Source organism: Rhinolophus sinicus, linkage group LG05 (genome assembly GCF_036562045.2).
Source record: "Rhinolophus sinicus isolate RSC01 linkage group LG05, ASM3656204v1, whole genome shotgun sequence".
NCBI classification, from domain to species: Eukaryota; Metazoa; Chordata; class Mammalia; order Chiroptera; family Rhinolophidae; genus Rhinolophus; species Rhinolophus sinicus.
The window spans coordinates 78,015,074-78,032,527 of NC_133755.1; the positions used below are offsets into that span (position 1 = coordinate 78,015,074).

At 41.8% G+C, this 17,454-nt stretch overlaps 1 protein-coding gene across 12 annotated transcripts in view; it reads right to left on the reverse strand.

The window, feature by feature from the left end:
• Positions 1 to 17,419, reverse strand: part of ZFP57 (ZFP57 zinc finger protein) — a 26,855-nt gene extending 9,436 nt beyond the window's left edge. For 2 of the 12 annotated variants that reach the window (XM_074332592.1, XM_074332594.1), the window contains exons 1-3: positions 17,281 to 17,419; positions 16,913 to 17,096; positions 11,215 to 13,308 (exon numbers count right to left, since the gene is read on the reverse strand). The gene's annotated coding sequence lies outside the window, so the exon portion shown is untranslated. Of the gene's footprint in view, positions 1 to 2,136; positions 13,309 to 15,167; positions 15,387 to 16,912; positions 17,097 to 17,280 lie in introns of those variants that run through there. The other 10 variants (XR_012496497.1, XR_012496494.1, XR_012496491.1 and 7 more) reach the window with 10 other exon arrangements.
• Positions 17,420 to 17,454: the final 35 nt, after the last annotated feature.

Consider the following 17,454-nt stretch of genomic DNA (forward strand, 5'->3'; position numbering starts at 1 on the left):
GTTTTGTGCAGATTGTCCTCAGTGCTGCCTGGACCCGTCAGCATACTGGTATGCGAGTCTCGGTTCTTCTTGCTGACCCAGTGAAGAATCCAAGGTCCGCAAGCTGATTACTAATGCAAGCAGGGTTTGTTAGTGACATGTTCTCATCCCTGATACGTTCTCAGGGAAGACAACAGGCCTAGCCAAGGTGAGAGAGAGGGACAGGATCCGGTATTAGTGGTACATTATCAGGGAAGAGAATGGGCCTAGCTGAGGTGAGGGGGAGGGGGAGAGGGGAAAGGGAGAGAGGGGAAAGGTGGAGAAGGAGAGAAATAGAGAAAGGGGAAGAGAGCAAGGGCCAAAGAGCTCGAGGGAGGAAGAGAGAGAGAGAGAGAGAGAGAGAGAGAGAGAGCCCTTGTCCCGGGTTTGCTGGGTGGGGTGAGGGAGTTACATATTGATTTGGTGGGAAAAGGTGGTGCATGCTCTTCCACGAGAGGGCGTGACCTCCTAAGATGCGTGGAGGTCTGATTCAGACCCTTGCTCCAGACCAACTCTTGTCATCTGTTGTTGTAAAAATAGATATGTGGCTGGAGGCAGTTAATCAAAGCTAGTTAAGACCTTTTTCTGTAGGTACTGTGGACCCCCTCCCACCCCTCCTCCTCCTCCATTTTCTAACGTCTACCTAACAATACCAGACATGGCAAGAAATTAACTATCATAGACAGCACAAAGTAAAGGATTCATTTTGATTTAGACCTGTGACTACTGCCAAAAATCGACCTGTGTGTCTTACAGTGAGGGAGCCCACAGAGCAAGGGGCATTGTCCACACTCCTGGAAGAGAAACTTCAGTGGATCTTTGACCCTCTCCACTGTTGACACTTTTTTAGGGCAGTGTTATTATTCTAGTCCAATCAGCTTACTCCAGCCATACCATTGTGGCCTTTGAAACTAATCTGTCATGTTTTCAGTTTTCCAGACTATTCTGAGTCTGACAATGGTGTGCCTTTATCATAAAGCCTCTGACGATGGACTGATAGTCATGCTTACCTTCATTCACAGGCTCAAACAGCCTTCTTAAAAGTTGACTAGAGAGTGGCCCAGTTGGTTGGAGTGCTGTGCTCCTAGTGTAAAGGTCACTGGTTTGATTCCCACATGGGCCAGTGAGCTGTGCCCTCTACAGCTAAGATTGCAGGCAGTGGCTCTCCCTGGAGCTGGGCTGCTGTGAGCAGTCGGAGGTTGGCGTGAGCTGCTGTGGGCTGCGCTGAGTGGCCGATGGCCAGGGTGAGTGGCTGGCAACCATGTGCTGCCATGAGCGGCTGGCAGCTGGCGAGAGCTGCAGGGAGTGGCTGACCGACGACCGACTGCCTCAGCAGAGGGAGCACAAGACTCATGGTGTCAGCATGGGCCAGGGAGCTGTGTCCTACACAACTAGCCTGAGAAACAACGGCTTGAACCGGAGTGGGGCGGGAGGCAAAAAAAAAGGGTTGACTAGAAAGGATCCTTCACTTTCTCTCTTACCTGTCCCAACTTCGTCACTGAATGCTGCTGTCCCCCAAAAGGATCAAAGGATCATCTCTTCATGGCCACTTTCTAAGTAATTACCAGATGAAAGGGATGGAGGTTATACAGACCTACAGGAAACTCCTGGACATGAGGCTCGTTTTCCCTAAAAGCCTAACAGCAACCCCAGACTGGCCAGGCTGGGAAATCCTTTGGGTGGCAGCCCACCCAAAAGGGGGTCCTAAGAGATTCAAACTTAATTCTGGCCCAGCTAATTGGATTCTCTTGTTGGATTTACTTGGTCCTAGATTATAAGGCTAATGACCACTTGATTGAGTACATTGCTCATGAAGTCCCAAATCCTACACAGACCAAAGTGGAGGGCACAATGGATCTCTGTATGGTTTATAAAAATGTTCTTGGTCCCTTCTGTTGAGATAAGGAAGGATTCTGATTGGTGCCACTTAGGTCACATGCCAGTCCTTATAGCCAACCACTGGCTACACTAATGTCAATCACCATTGTAGCCAAAAAAATAGGGTACAATGACTGGCTGGGAGTTGAGGGGGAAGCAGTTCTTTAAGAGGAGGAGAGTGGGATTTTGTTTACCAGAGAAAGGGACATAGGACAAGCAAAAACAGAAAAAAACCCACACTTAGAGAACACAACTTTATGTATATAAAATATAAAATACCTGGGTATGTCACATTCACATCCCACAAAATTTGAGAAACATACTGGCTACATTTCTTAATCCTTTCAATAGAATTTTCTGCCAATACGAGAGACTTTAGACAGTTTGTTCTCAACTAAGTCAGGATATATTAATTTCCCTGGAATCAAGATGTGATGATTAAATGAAAAAAATATACGATGTTGTGACACATGACAGACACTTAGTAAGTGTTCTGTCTCTATACCACTACCCTTTCTTCCTTCTGGGTTATCAATAAAAATACGAGTCATGATAGATGAGGTACAGTTTATTCACTATTTAAATTGACAGAAGAGAACAGGTGAATTTTAGAAAGCCTAGGCCATCATGGCATTGCTGACCTGCTACCATCCCTTCAGAGATAAATGAAATTTGTGATGCTAATCCCATATTATAATTAGATCTATTTAAAACAAAACATCGGTCTTGTCCACCTTACATCTTGAGGTTCAATTTTCAAGCACTTCAACTTCTATGTTTAGAGACAGTATCAGAAAGTGCTTTCATCAGTTCAGTCTTACCTCATGTACCTGATTTAGTATGAGGGTTATAGTAAGCTATCTCCTTTGTCGCCTGCCCTTGTAACCTGAGGTTTTGATTTTGGGCTTTCTTAACCCTCAACTGTTGGTTCAGCTCAGCCTAAGACTGAGACTTGTCCTATCCCTAGTGGAACCCAATTCAATAGTTCTACGGCCCTGTTTTGTCAGCTTTTCCACTCCTATTCTGTCTTTTATCCTGAGTCCTGTAACTGCTTGCTTATCTCGTTCCTTTGGCACCTCACTCCAGTTCCTTAAGTGGGTTCCATTTGTTCCCTACCTGATCTCCAGCTCCTCAGGACTACATTTCCTTGCCGTCTTTTCTCAGGACTGGATTCCTACCCTTGAACTGTTGATCCCTCTCCCATGCTGCCTTTGCTGCCAAATGCCTGTCAGGTCTTCTGCCTGTCCTCCTTTTTCCATGCCACCCTGTCCTTTGGATTTAGCTGCATGGAGCTCTTTGATGACTGAGTAAAGGGGGATTTAGTGGATTGGGGGGCACTGAAGCCAGAATGCAGCCATCTGAGACTTGGAATTGAAGGAATGCAAAGAAATAACATGGTAGCCTATTTCAATGGGAAAAGCTTCAGCATATTTATAGGTCAATAGAAATGATCCAGTTGAGAAGGAGCAGTTAAATATATATATATGTGCTGCCGAAGCGAGCACAGATATATACATAGAGAGAGAATAGCCAATAGCATGAGGTTATGAGAAAGCGAAGAGGCCCCCATCTTCTGCTATGAGAACAAAGAGACCGAGAAAACCAGTGAGCAGAAAAAGAGAATGAGCAGATGGAAGATGCAGAAACAAGAATTGGTAGGAATACTTACTGCCTGGGTTCCAGTCTTCTGTGAGTCCCAATAATGTGAAATATATTAAGATACTGTCTATTGATTTTTCCCTTTTCTTTATACTAGCCCAAGTAAATTTCTAAAGCTTGCAAACAAGAAATTTTGACCATGATGTTACTGTATTTCAATTCATCAAACTTTTCAATGTTACTTTTAAAAGGCAGGCTATTATAAGAAATTCCAGAGTCCTTAGTACATTTGGAAATGACTACTCAAGACTTGCTTTTCCTCTGTCTCTAAACAGATGATCTCACTTTCTGCTTCACGGACAAAATAAGAAGTCACATGAAGAAAACTCCTTCCCTCAAGAATATATATATATCTCCAAGATATATACCGTATCTCCTAGGAATTTTTGCTATATTCACATGGAAAAGATTTCTGAGAGAAATGATATTAGCTGGGTGTGCTCCTCAAATAACAAGTTTCCTGGTTTTCTTAATCTTTTTTTAATTTTGAAAAATTTTTCAATTACCATTGACATACTGTGGGGACAGAGCCCCAAAGAGCAGTTTCCAGACTCTCGGCCTCACATAGAAAGGTGCTGGCTCAGGTAGTAAATGGCCATCAACTGTGATTGCACAGCCATCAGCTATGGCTAGTTGGCCATCAGCTGTAACCAGTGAGCCATTGGCCACTAATATAACTGCCATGGCTACACTAGCAGAAAATGGGGGCTAGCAAGAAGATGGAGGCTGAGCTGGCAAGCGCGAATTGCAGTTAGCACGGCGGAGTGCGGGTTGCAGATTGCAGAGAAACGGACAGCAGGTTGCAGACAGTGTGGTTCCTGCCCAGCCGCCAGCGAGACTAGAGTGGTATGATTGCCCTGTCTATGGCTCCATGGGTGTTCCTTTTTGGCCTCGCCATGTCCTGCGTTCTTATGTGGGGAGCGGGAGCAGAGACCCCGCATGCCGCCCTGCACGACACATACAATATATTAGTTTCAAGCGTACAAATCAACATACTGATTAGACATTTATATACCTCACAAAGTAATAACTGGTAAGTCTGTTACCCATCTTACACTGTCCAGAGTTGTTACAATATTATTGCCTATATTTCCTGTGCTGTACTTTATATCCGTGCCTTTTTTTTCAATTATAGTTGACATTCAGTATTATTTTATATTAGTTTCACTTAATCTTTTTTTTTAAATTGGGGAATACTGGGGAACAGTACGTTTTTCCAGGACCCATCAGCTCCATGTCAAGTCGTTGTTTTTTTTCCATCTGGTTGTGGGGGGCACAGCTCAGCTCCAAGTCAAGTACTTGTTTTCAATCTAGTTGTGGAAGGCGTAGCTCACTGGCTCAGGTGGGACTAGAACCGGCGACCTTGGTGTTATGAGCACTGCGCTCTAACCAATGAGTCAACTGGCACCCCAGTTTCAGTTAATCTTTTTAATATATAACTTAACAATTCATTTGATAGTTTGTCAGGCATCTTTCATTTTGGATAGAACTTATCATGTAAAAACATATTCAAATGGAAAATCCCAATGGTTTGCAATTAAATTGTTTTTGTACACGACCACCAAATTTGCTGCTTGGGCTAAGGTTACTAAAATACCTGAAAATGCCAATACTCACAAATTAGTTAGGAGCTCTCCCTGCAATTGCTTATAAAATCAGAAACCATTTAAGCACATCTATCAAAGGCTGCCTCCTCAATATTTAAGTCTACCAGTCTTCCTTGTTCCCAGAACATAATATTTAATTGAAATCAAGTTCAAATGAACAGTAAAGTTATCTCTAAGAGAACACTTCAATGATAGCAGGGTGGGGCATATGTGGAAGGGACTGGGTCGGCTTCTAATCAGCTGCACTTTAGATCCAGGTGGGGCTGGTTATCCTGAGAGATGTTTTGGTATACGAGTTTATCCCTGTAGACTTTTGTGGGGGCCATTTTCATCTTTTAAAACCTCACTTTTGGGGCGGCCACATGGCTCAGTTGGTTAGAGCATGAGCTCTTAACAATAAGGTTGCCAGTTCGTATTCCACATGGGCCAGTGAGCTGCACTCTCCACAACTAGATTGAAAACAACCACTTGACTTGGAGCTGATGGGTCCTGGAAAAACACACTATTCCCCAATAAAAACAAAACAAAAAAACCTCAACATTTTAGAATTCAATTTCCAAACCTATTTTAATAAAGGGTTGATGCTAATGGTATGACTACCAACACTGAATTTTCACCCAAATGGAAGTTTCTTAATGCTGTTTTATTAATTCAGTAATTTTCATTTCCTTTTACCCACCGATCTTGTTCTGTCACCCTCAATTGTCTGAGTCAAACTGCTGCCACACAAGACCCTAAAGGCTCTGACCTGACAATTCTCCACAGCCCCACTGCTGCCATGCCCCAGCCCTCATGCTCACCAGTCACTTGCAGGTCCCTTGCACCTGCTGTTCCCTGAGCCCAGATTTCCTTTCTTTCTCACTTGCTTATCCATCCTTCAGTTAAAAAAGTATCCACCTCTTCTCCAAAAGGCTCTTTAGCTCTGTTCCAAAGGCCCCAGCAGTCTTTCTCCATTGTTTCTGTAGCATTTAGAATGTTTCTGTTAGCTTCCTCCTTCCCGTAATACAGTGATGCCTCGGTTTTCAAACGTAATCCGTTCCAGAAGACCGTTCGAGTTCTGAAACATTCGAAAACAGCCGACAGCTAGGCCTCAGGATCTTGCACTCAACCGAAGCTGCATGGCATGTTCAATTTCCGAGGCTTGTTGGAAAACTGAAGCATTTACTTCTGGTTTACGGCGTTCATAAACCAAAATGTTCATCAACAGAGATGTTCGAAAACCGAGGTACTACTGTATATGTATCCATCTCTATCTTTACTACCAGATTTTGCTCTTACAGTGCAGGGAACGCTGCCTTACCCATCCTTATATGCCTGGCAATCAGCAGAGTGCCTCACTAACAGGATTCTATACCTATGGAATGAATGCACACACGGGCTTTAGGTCTAAATAAAACGTCTTTGCCTCCTGGGTAATGGTCCCCGTTATGCCTACTCACCCCACATTACGCCTACTATGGTATCCTGTGCCCAGGTATTTCAAACAAGCTTACATAATAAACACTCAGCAAAACTTGCTTCATTATCAGCCTAAAGTTTCCACTCTGCTGTTTTTTCTTGTTTACTGACAGGCCTCTTTTCATTCATATCTTCCTTCTTATTATTTTATATTTATTGGGGTGACATTGGTTAATAAGATTATATGAGTTTCAAGTATATAACTTTGTGATACGTCATCTACATATTGCATTGTGACCTCCCAAAGTCAAGTCTCCTTCTGTCACCATATGTTTGACCTGAAACAACAAAACACATAGAAAAAAACATAGGTACTAAACTTATGGACCTTGATCTTAGAGAGGATTTTATAAATTTGACCCCAAAGGCAAGGGAAGGAAAGCCAAAAATAAATGAATGGGACTGTATCAAACTAAAAAGCCTCTGCACAGCAAAAGAAACAACCAATAAAACAAAAAGACAACCAACTGAATGGGAGAAGGTACTTGCAAACAAAACCTCCGATGAGAGGCTAATATCCAAAATACATAAAGAACTCATACAACTCAACAAAACAAACATTCATATCTTTCTTTAGCATTTTAAGCCTGAACTATGGAGTTTCCATGCTTCTGTTTGGGTATAACTTTATAGTACAGCATGCAAGTTGGGGAAGAAAACCAAAAGTAGGACAATAATTCATATTATGTGGCATTTTATGTTTACAAAGCACTTTATTTCTTATTTTATTGAAACAATTGTGTGAAGGTTTTATTACCCTGATAGTGGTTCCTGAGGGTAAGAATTTACTCATGTCAGAGTTGGGACCCAAAACAAATCTCCCAATTCCAACCTTAGTTCTCTATTGGGGCTAAGTAACAGAATGCTTGAGGGCATTTTGTTGAGGGCATGAGGGCATCCAAGAAACTTGGACTTTTCTCCAGCAGACAACAGGGAACTGTTAGAGTCCTTGACTGTCCAGGGACTTTAGTACCAGTCCCCTGGTATTAAAAGGGAGTCCATGCTTGGCCATTAAAAGGGAGTCTCTGGGAATGCTCTTGTTCGGACTTTAATGAAATTTTATTTTATGGTGCTGACAGGTGTCTTAAGAGGACATGTGGGTAACCTTGTCTAGAAGGCAGTGAAGAAAAAGTTCTGGGAAAGGGGACAAAGGGAGAAACAAATCCTGAATTTTAACGGAAGGGTATTAAAAAACAAATTAAGTATATAAACATACTTTACTACCTCAGCTGAAATATAAGAACACAAAAAGGTTGACTATGATTGTGCACGGACAGGATGTAAGAAGGTATAGTGGTATATTATCAGCTGTATTTTGGGCCTGGCTCTCTCAGACACAGCTGTTTCTAGCCGCTAACAAATGTCCTTTTTTCTTCAACAAACATTTATTTACTAAGTGTAGTATGTGCCAGACTCTACAGAACAGACCTATGGGTATAAAACCACAATGCAATAGAAATTTAACAAGCTCCAGGACTAAGCTTGTAATAATGGATGTACCACAACTTACATACCTTGGAGAAAATCTTGCAGATGTGTACCAGAAACATGTTAAAGGAATGTTTACAGAAGTATCACTTGTAACAGAAAACAAAAGCTGGAAACAACCCAAATGACATCAATAGAATAGGTAATTAAGTTGTGGCATAGAAATGAACTACACTAGAAATATACATTTGGATTGTTGGTGTATCAATGTACAGATAATGTTAAAACCATGAGACTCTGAGATTAATGAGAGAACAAATGTAGATAAGAGGTCTAAAGACCCAGCTCTGGAGAACTCCATCATTTAGAGACTGGGAAGAGGAGGATAAAACAAAAAAGAAAATGAACGACAGTGCCACACAGCAACATAAACAAATTCAAAAATATTAATGAGCAAAGGAAATCATATACAGTATATTTCCACTTATGTAAAGGCCATAGACAGGCAACTATGAACAATTATGTCACTTAGGAATACAGCTGACCCTTGAACAACATGGGTTTGAACTACGTGGGTCGATCGACTTATAATGCAGATTTTTTTCAATAAATAGAGTACTGTAAATGTATTTTCCTTATGATTTTCTTAATAACATCATTTCTCCAGCTTACTTTATTGTAAGAACACAGTACATAAGACATATCTAGAAAATGTGTGTTAACTATGTTATTGGTAAGGCTTCTTCCAGTCAACAGTAGACTATTTGTAGTTAAGTTTTGGGGAGTCAAGTTATATGCAGATTTTCGACAGTTTGGGGGGGTGTCAGTGCCCCTAACCCCAGTATTTTTCAAGGGTAGACTGTACATACAGTATTATAAAAACTATAAAAAGGTGACAATTACTACACAATTCAGCATAGCAACTACCTCTAGGGATGAGGGAGGGAGATGTGAACAGGGAGAGTACAGAGACTCCTGGCTGTGGTGATGTCCCATTTCTCTGCCTGAGCTGTGGATACCTGGACATCTTTTACTGTTCTTCCCAAGGTACATATACATTTTCATTTGTATATTACATTTCACATTGAAAAGAAAACAGAATATAGGACACACATAAAAAAGCATTAAGTGTGACTTACTATCATGGTATCATTCACACATAATACAAGGGAATGTGAAGTGGGGATAATGGGTTCAAATTTGGCCAAACTGAGCCCTTTAACCAGACTTCTACTCTGAGTCATGACATGTAAAATTGCCCTGAGATTACCAGTTGCTTTTATGCTAGTTTTGGAGGAAGAGAGGGCAGCTGAACTCATCAATTTATGTGTCCAGCACTGAAAATCCTCACGGTAAACAATTACTAACATAATGCATTAGGATACTTTTCACTCCCACTCAACTCAGCTTATTACCCTATGGCTGTAGATTTCTAAGTCTTCTGCCTCTTGCATTCTGATGATCCATATCTTTGAAAGGTATAGTAGAATCTAAAGCTGGAACATGGTGATGGAAGACCAAAGAACAGACCGGGCAAGAGTCTGTACAAGGCAAATCGGGGAGTGGGGAATGAGATTCTGGTTTGTGTCCTGGTGAAATTCCAGGATGAGCAAAGAGAGGGCCAGTTCCTGAACCCAATTTAAGCAACTTCAGCCATCTCATTTTCAAACAGAAATCATCTACAGTGCTTTCTGAATCTTTTCTTTTTTTTTAAGATTTTATTGGGAAAGGGGAACAGGACTTTATTGGGGAACAGTGTGTACTTCCGGGACTTTTCCAAGTCAAGTGTTGTCCCCTCAATCCTAGCCGTGGAGGGCGCAGCTCAGCTCCAGGTCCAGTTGCGGTTGTTAGTTGCAGGGGGCACAGCCCACCCTGTCTTGCGGGAGTTGAGGAGCCAAACCGACAAACTTGTGGTTGAGAGCCAGCGCTCCAACCAACTGAGCCATCTGGCCACCCGGGAGCTGAGCGGCAACTCATTGACTTTATTCTAGTTGCGGAGGGCGCAGCTCGCTGGCCCAAGTTGGAATCAAACCAGCAGCCCCGTTGCCCAGAGCTTGCACTCTAACCAACTGAGCCACCCATCCGCCCACTTTCTGAATCTCTTCAACGTATCAGGAAGCCTCTCAAATTAGGGAAACTAAACTGATACTAATGTAAGACGAGCAGTGATCTATCATACCTGCAAATATGGTCAAAGACAGAAAGTTGATTGTGGGATTGAAGTCTAGAACACAAGAATTGCATTTATCTAGTGCCACGCTCTACAGTATGGCAGTCACCTGCCACATGTGGCAATTTCAAATTAATCCAAATAAAATAAAATAAAAATTTCAGTTCTCAGTTGCACTAGCCACATTTCAAATGCTCAACAGCCACACATGGGGAGTAGCTACCATACTGAAAAACAAAAATGTAACTTATATCACACAGAAAGTTCTGCTGGACAGTGCTGATCTAGCAATATCTTGGGTAAAGGGTGTCCTGCCAGTAGAGAAGGGTGGGCATCAGGAATAGCACAGGTTAAGTATAAATATTCCTTAGGGCATCCAGTTTCCATTTCTCTGATTCTCTACACACCAACTCTGAACCTCTCCTTTCCCAGCTTTCTGGTATTTTGAAAAGAAATGAACTAAATGGAAAACAATAAATTTCATTCTGTGTGGCCATTAAAATTCTCACTAAATTCATAAATTTGCTTTCTGGTTTATCAATGAGTGTTGAGGACATCTGAGAGAGTGAGTTTGGTTACCCTCTGAGTAGATTCAAGCACTGGAAAGCTCTTGCTTAAGTGGGTGACAGAAAGTGACAAAATGTGGAGCTGGAAGAAACATAAGATTACACTCCCTTCTCTGACTTTCTTCCTCCTCACCTTGCTCACGGAGGCCACGTTAGGTGACCCTCTTCTGCACACACCTCTACAAACCTTGACCATAACCCTTACCACATTTTATTATCTGTTAGAGAGTGATCTGTGCCATTGGTTGTAACCTACTCAAAGGCAGGGACTTCTCTTACTCCCAGTAACTAACCATGCCTGGCACATAAGAGGTCCTCATAATTACATTTCTCATACAAATAAATTACATGGTGCAAGTTAGACTTTTAGGGTATGGTTAATAATTCCCTGATAAAGGTATAGATGGGAAATGAAAGACCTTAGACTTACCTATAGCAATCTCACCAACATAACCCTCCAGGGTTGGGAGCAAGGGAAATGGTAGAAGCAGATGAGAACAATTCCTTATTCGCCATCGTTGCCCAATCCAGGTCTTTCCAAGGAGGGAACTAACATTTATGAAACATCTAACATACGCTAACGCTTCACAGAAATCATTATCATCCCATAAATGCTATGTAACATATTATTATTAATCCCACTTTACAGACGAGGAAAGTGAACATCAGAGAGAATAAGCAACTTTAACAAACACAAGGCAACTAAAAACAGCTAAGCTAGTTGTCAAGTCCAGAACTAGGGTATCCGGGCGGGAATTCCTGCCCGTTCTCGTGAATTTTTTCGCTTTCCCATTCCCGAATCCCGAGAAAAGTTGGTCAGGAAATTGGGAAAATCAGCTCCTTGAACCCAGTAATACCCACAATGGGAAATACACGTACTACTCACAATATATGTCTTAGACATTTTTCCGATTTATCGCTAGGGTCTCCGTCCCACCCATTCTTGGGAATTTTTTTCGCTTTTCCATTCCTGATTCCCAAGAAAAGTTGTTCGGGAAATCGGGAAAATTGGCGCCTTGAACCCAGGTGGTTGGTAGTATTGGCCGTCACTTTGTGGAAACGATTCATCGATTCATCGTGGAGAACAGAAAACAGTTTATATCTCAGGATTTGGGAAGGGGAAAGCGAAAAAAATTCCTGAGATCAGGCAGGAATTCCCACCCGGAAACCCTATCCAGAACTATCTGATATTTCTGTATGATACAAATGGGACTATTCACTGAACTCTGCGGAGAGGTGAGAACTAGCATTAAAAAACAAAAGGTTCATTTAAGGGACATGATTTTATCATGAAAGCATTGAAACTTTACCAATCTTTTTCTTTTCCTATGACTTCTCAAACAGGGTGGCATAGTTAAGAATTTTCTTTGATATGGTTTTATAATTGTATTCTCTTCTCTATTCTGAGACTTTTCCATAAGGATGTTCACTTTAATCTGACTTCTACTGCAAGGCTGGAAACGTGGATATGCAATAATGCGTTCAAACTCTTCCATCTCTTTCTTTATCCTCTCATGCTTCTCCTGTGCAGATGGCTGCCTCTAGCTTTTTCTCAAGATTCTTTCCTTGAGTCTTTGCTCTGAGTTCCCTCCCTCCAGTCACACGTTCCTGGTGATCTTTAATTTGCATCTGTTCCCTCTTATTTACCTGTTTTCTTCTCTGTGCTTTCTGGACACCATGCTCTTCTGGCACAATTTTTGGGAATGTTGTTTCACTATGGGTCATAGTAATTGTCTAAATGTTTTCTTCTTAAATTCTCTCATCTGTCCTGCTCGATGTGCTTCTCTATGAGTTTAATTTCTCTCTCAGGTACCAAATAGCACCATTTTTGTCTCTATGCTTTGGGTTGTTTTCCCCTCCAATTTCTTCTTGATTTCATTGCCTGTCTATTGTTTTTTCATTATTTCCACTAATCTTTTATTATAGTAAGACTACACTTTGTCAAGCCCACAGTCAAGAGCAAGACGTTGCTCTTGCAAGAGCAAGAGCAAATACTCTTCTTGTATTTTCGAGTTATCTCTTGTCTTACTGCTTTTGTATGCACACCACCTAGATTCTGTCAGTGAGGTACAGAACTGTATAATGTGACCATCTTTTTACTTTGAACACATTTAAACAGGAGGTCATCCTGACTATTGGTATCAAGAAAACATGCGTTGTCTTTTATTTACTTTGATGTAAGAACTGTGATTTCATTCCCATCATTCCTAGGTGAGCCTGTGAGCTCTGAAAGTTGAAGTACCCACCACCAAAATCAATAACTAGTTTTTTAAAAATATAATGTTGGGAGTTTCAAAACAATACTTTGTTTTCCAAGTATGGATATAGCTAGAAAACATTTGCCAGTGTAGACACACTACTGGAGAGTCTCATTTTGGCAGAAGGACTTTAAACCTCAGGTTCCTTCTCTTAGTTCCAAACTGTATGATATGAAGATATTTTTTTTACCAGTATTTCTTCCTCCAGTAGGGACTGCTGAGCTGAAGCAATCCTAGGGTCTTCAGATGCTTTAGCCCAGGCCAGTCTGAAAGGTAAGAAAGCAAAGATAGATTAGAATGTGGGAAGTGTCAGAACATGTCTCATACACTGGCTACAATCAAAAATCCAATTGTCTTGGCCAAGGCCAAGGATATTTCTGCTTAGAAAATATCTGCCTAATAGGTAAAACTACAGCAGGACCATATCCCCCATGGGAAATCACTGCATTCCTCTGGTGGAGAATAATGAATGCTCTTTTAATAACAGCGTACCATCCTTTCATATAAATTAAAAGCATACTTCTCTTGTGGACTCAGTGCAAACCACTGTGAGTCTGGTATCAGGGACTGGGAAGAGATAGGTTTGTTGGTCAAGTGTTGCTCAAGCACATCTGTCAGATTGCTCAGTTCCCGGCCTCCTTTGAGTTCTGAGATAATTCTAGACTGCCGTGTTATCAGTTCTTCCTCTTTCTGCAGTTTCTTGATCTGTGCCCTCTGTGCCCCTATCAGCACACCTAGCGTCTCTGTCCTCTAATCTTGTTCTGAAATTCTATTCCTCCTTATATTGCCTATTCATCCTTCACCTTAAATCCATTATGAGACCATTCCCTGTTGAACCCTTTATGACCCACTTGTGCTTACTCTGGGTTTATTTACAGGACAGGCTGATTGCAACACAAGTGAAGATTACCAACTTTTTATGTCATCCTTGGTCTAATCTGAGTTTACTGTGGAGTCATATTTAAGTCACTAAAGATGCCTGGCATTTCATCTCTATGCCTTAAAAAAAAAAAAAAAAAAAACTATTTATGGTTAAAACCATGGGCTTTGAAGCCTGACAGGGCTATGTTTGAATCCTAATTCCACCACTTCCTAGGTGTGTGACTCAGGGCAAGCAACTTAATCTCCCTCTACATCAGTTTCCTCCTCTATAAAATGGATATGACAAAAATCTACTTCTCAGGGTAAATAAAAACAAATGTGAATTAGATTAAAGAGCTTGACACAATGCTTGATATATGGTAAGTTCTCAATAAATGCCAGTTGTCTATCCTCCATAGGTCAAGCCCCTAATTCTCTATAAAGTCTTTTTGGTTTACTCTATGTAATGGTGATTTTGCCTTCTTCTGAACACAACGTTTTTCACTTCTACAACTCATTTGAAAATCAGTCATGGTTTACACCGTGATATCTACATTCATATATCATTTAAAAATTTTAATGCTGAAATTTAGAATCTTAAAGGGTGGGGATTATAATTTATGTCTACAAATACAACAATGTATCTATATAATCAGAAAGGATCTGATAGTAAGTATTGGGTCTCACTGATCTCTTAGACACATTTTTATTTGCCTGATTATGTATAGCTATTTTGAGACTTAGAAAATTACCATCTTACTTTTCTTTCTCAGTACATAGCATCTAACACAGTATTTAACATTAGATTTTGTGATCCCAAGTTCTCATAATGATTTATTGATTGGTGATTATCCTTAGCACATAAAATCTGAGCATCTTTCTCTCTTATATTCCCTGTAACATTATATTTATTTTTATTAAAACTATTACAAGTCTTAAAATCCTCATTCCTGCCACACCCAGAGGGAGGTGCAGTTCCAACCTGTAGTTTTATTCCAACTTGTAGAATTCTCCCTGTATCATATGCCTTTAAATGGAATGAACTTTTAAAATTATATAGTAAAGACAAATATAAACTTTTTAAAACTGTGAAAAAATAGCAATGAAATTATTTTTTAAAAAAAGAGAATACATTCTGATGTGCAGAATATTATTTTTCATTTCCTTTTAGATTGTGAGTGTCTCGTACCCAGTTTCATGGGCACCTCTTGTCCCAAGCACACCCCACCTGCCTACCACCACGGCCCAGGTGTATTGTACTCACTCCCAGATGGAGAAGGAGTTAGGGAGAGCAGAGGCTGAGAGGATGGACCACCCAAGTGCTGTGGGCCATAGGCTCTGCGCCCTCCAGGGAGATGGGAGGCCTGGTCCAGACAATCTTAATGGGAAGCAAAAGCTAGACTTCGGCTTGTTTTTTGGGGGGAGTTGTTGTTTTCCTTTAAGTTTCTTTTGGAATTTTGTTAGTTGGTGAATTCTTTGTGATCTTTTTCATAAAAAGAAAAAGCTATAATTAGAAAAGTAAAAAGCAAAACAAAAGCATTTGCCAGTCTTCCCTGAAATATACAGGCATATTTGTTTTATATGCCTGTCCTGGGTTCTCACATTTTGTCCCACTAATGTACTTTCATTGTATTCTAATTATTCATTTGTGCTTTTTAAGGTCAGAGAACACAGTTTTCAACTTTGCAGCCCCAGCCTCAGCTCAAAGACTGGCAATAGGTGCTTAATAAATACTAACTGAACAGACTGTGAGCTTTTGTTGGAAAAGCACCATGCCTTCTAAAGCTGGTGGTGTTCCTTTACTGCATTAGAACAGTATTCAACTCATGGTGGGTCTTCAATGAAAAGGGAAAGTTGCTGAAAATTTCCATTTTCAAAGGAGACACACATATAGAAAAGTGAAAATAAAAATTGTCTATCATCATGGGCTCAGCAACTGACCTCCCTGTGTAAGACAGGGAACAAGACACCCAAGTAAGTAAAATTATGGGGCTTGTCACTCGCTGGTAGCTTGCTTAGAGTTCTAAACCTTCAACTATTGTTTCTTTCCATTATTGCAGAGAAAGGAAGACCACAGCCTTTCTCAAGGAGAGACCACAGCTTGTCTCTTTCAGAGGAGAAAATAGTGATGGCTCCAGAACTTGTATATGTAAGGAGCTTAGCACAGTTATCTGAGTGGGTGGGGATGGAAGGGCCGGGAAGTAACGAGGAAACTCAACCAGAAGCTGTCCCTTTAGGACAAGTTTCTACTTTAGATTGTATTTACAGATGATTGAAAATAGCAAGATTTTCTAAAGATATTTGTCCTCATGTTTTCCAAAAGGTTTGGGAAATGTCAACTGTCCACATAATGGAGGATGATGATGATTGAGAGTTCGTTGGCCAGGAGGTGAGGGACGAGGTGGAGGTCGGTCTGCAACTGAAAGCCAAACTCGACCTAAGTCTTAATGAAATCCTATCCAAGGCTGCTCCTTTGACTAATGGTAGTGTCTAAGGAGGGGTGGTCCCAACAACCTCTTCTGTTTTGCCACCTCCAATGTCCAGAGCCCCTTCTCAAGTGTCCCCTTTCATTGCGGCTTCCTGTCCTTCCCAGGGACTAACCATTTCTCCTCCACTTCCACCCTCACCACTTCCTGCCCCTTAAGAAGCCAACTGCGGCCTGCGGGGCAGTTCAGATGGTTGCAGTGCAGTGCTCCTAATTCTGAGGTCCCCGGTTCCACTCCCACATGGGCCACTGAGCTGCGCCCTCTTCAGCTAAGATTATAAACAAGGGCTCTCCTTGGAGCTGGGCTGCTGTGTGCTGCCATGGGCTACCATGAGCTGCTGTGAGTGGCCAACCAACGATCAGCGACCAACTGCCTCAGCCATGGGGAAGCGCAAGGCTCACAACACCAGCATGGGCCAGAGAGCTGTGTCCTACACAACTAGACTGAGAAACAGTGGCTTAAACCAGAGTGGTGGGGGGGAGGCGGAAGAAGGGGGATAAAAGGGAAAAAAGAGCTGACTTACCCCTTCCAAAGGCCCGGAAGAACACCCAAATCACGGGAGCCAGGTTGTGTTCTGCCTAAGACCCTCGTGTGGCCCGCGAGGTGCAAGGAACACTAGAACTTCCGAAATGCTCAGCTTTGTTTTTAGCCACTGCGCAGCCGCAAAAGGGAAATAAAGGCCCAAGAACGTCGGGAATTGTAGTTCTCTATTCCAAATTAATATTTGGTAAGGTTAGTACGATTTTTTTGGGGGGAATGCCTGCCCTCCCACCCCCATCCCCACCGCACTGGGTCCCTATAAGATGCGAGACCAAGAAAATAAACATCCCAGGTTTGGGTCCTGAGGGGAAAAGTAGAGGGAGGTGCAGCATCGATCAGCCGTTTTCTTACCCAAAGTCGCAGAACCAAGCTGAAGGTAGCCCTGCAACCTTCCTTCAGAGAGGCTCCTCTCCCTCTATTAAGATTCTCAGGCGAACGTTTGCGATTAATTATGACGTCACAGCCAAGTGGCCGGAACGCGTCGACGCTCTAGCCCGCCCGGCGCTCGCTGCCCCGCGGCCTGCG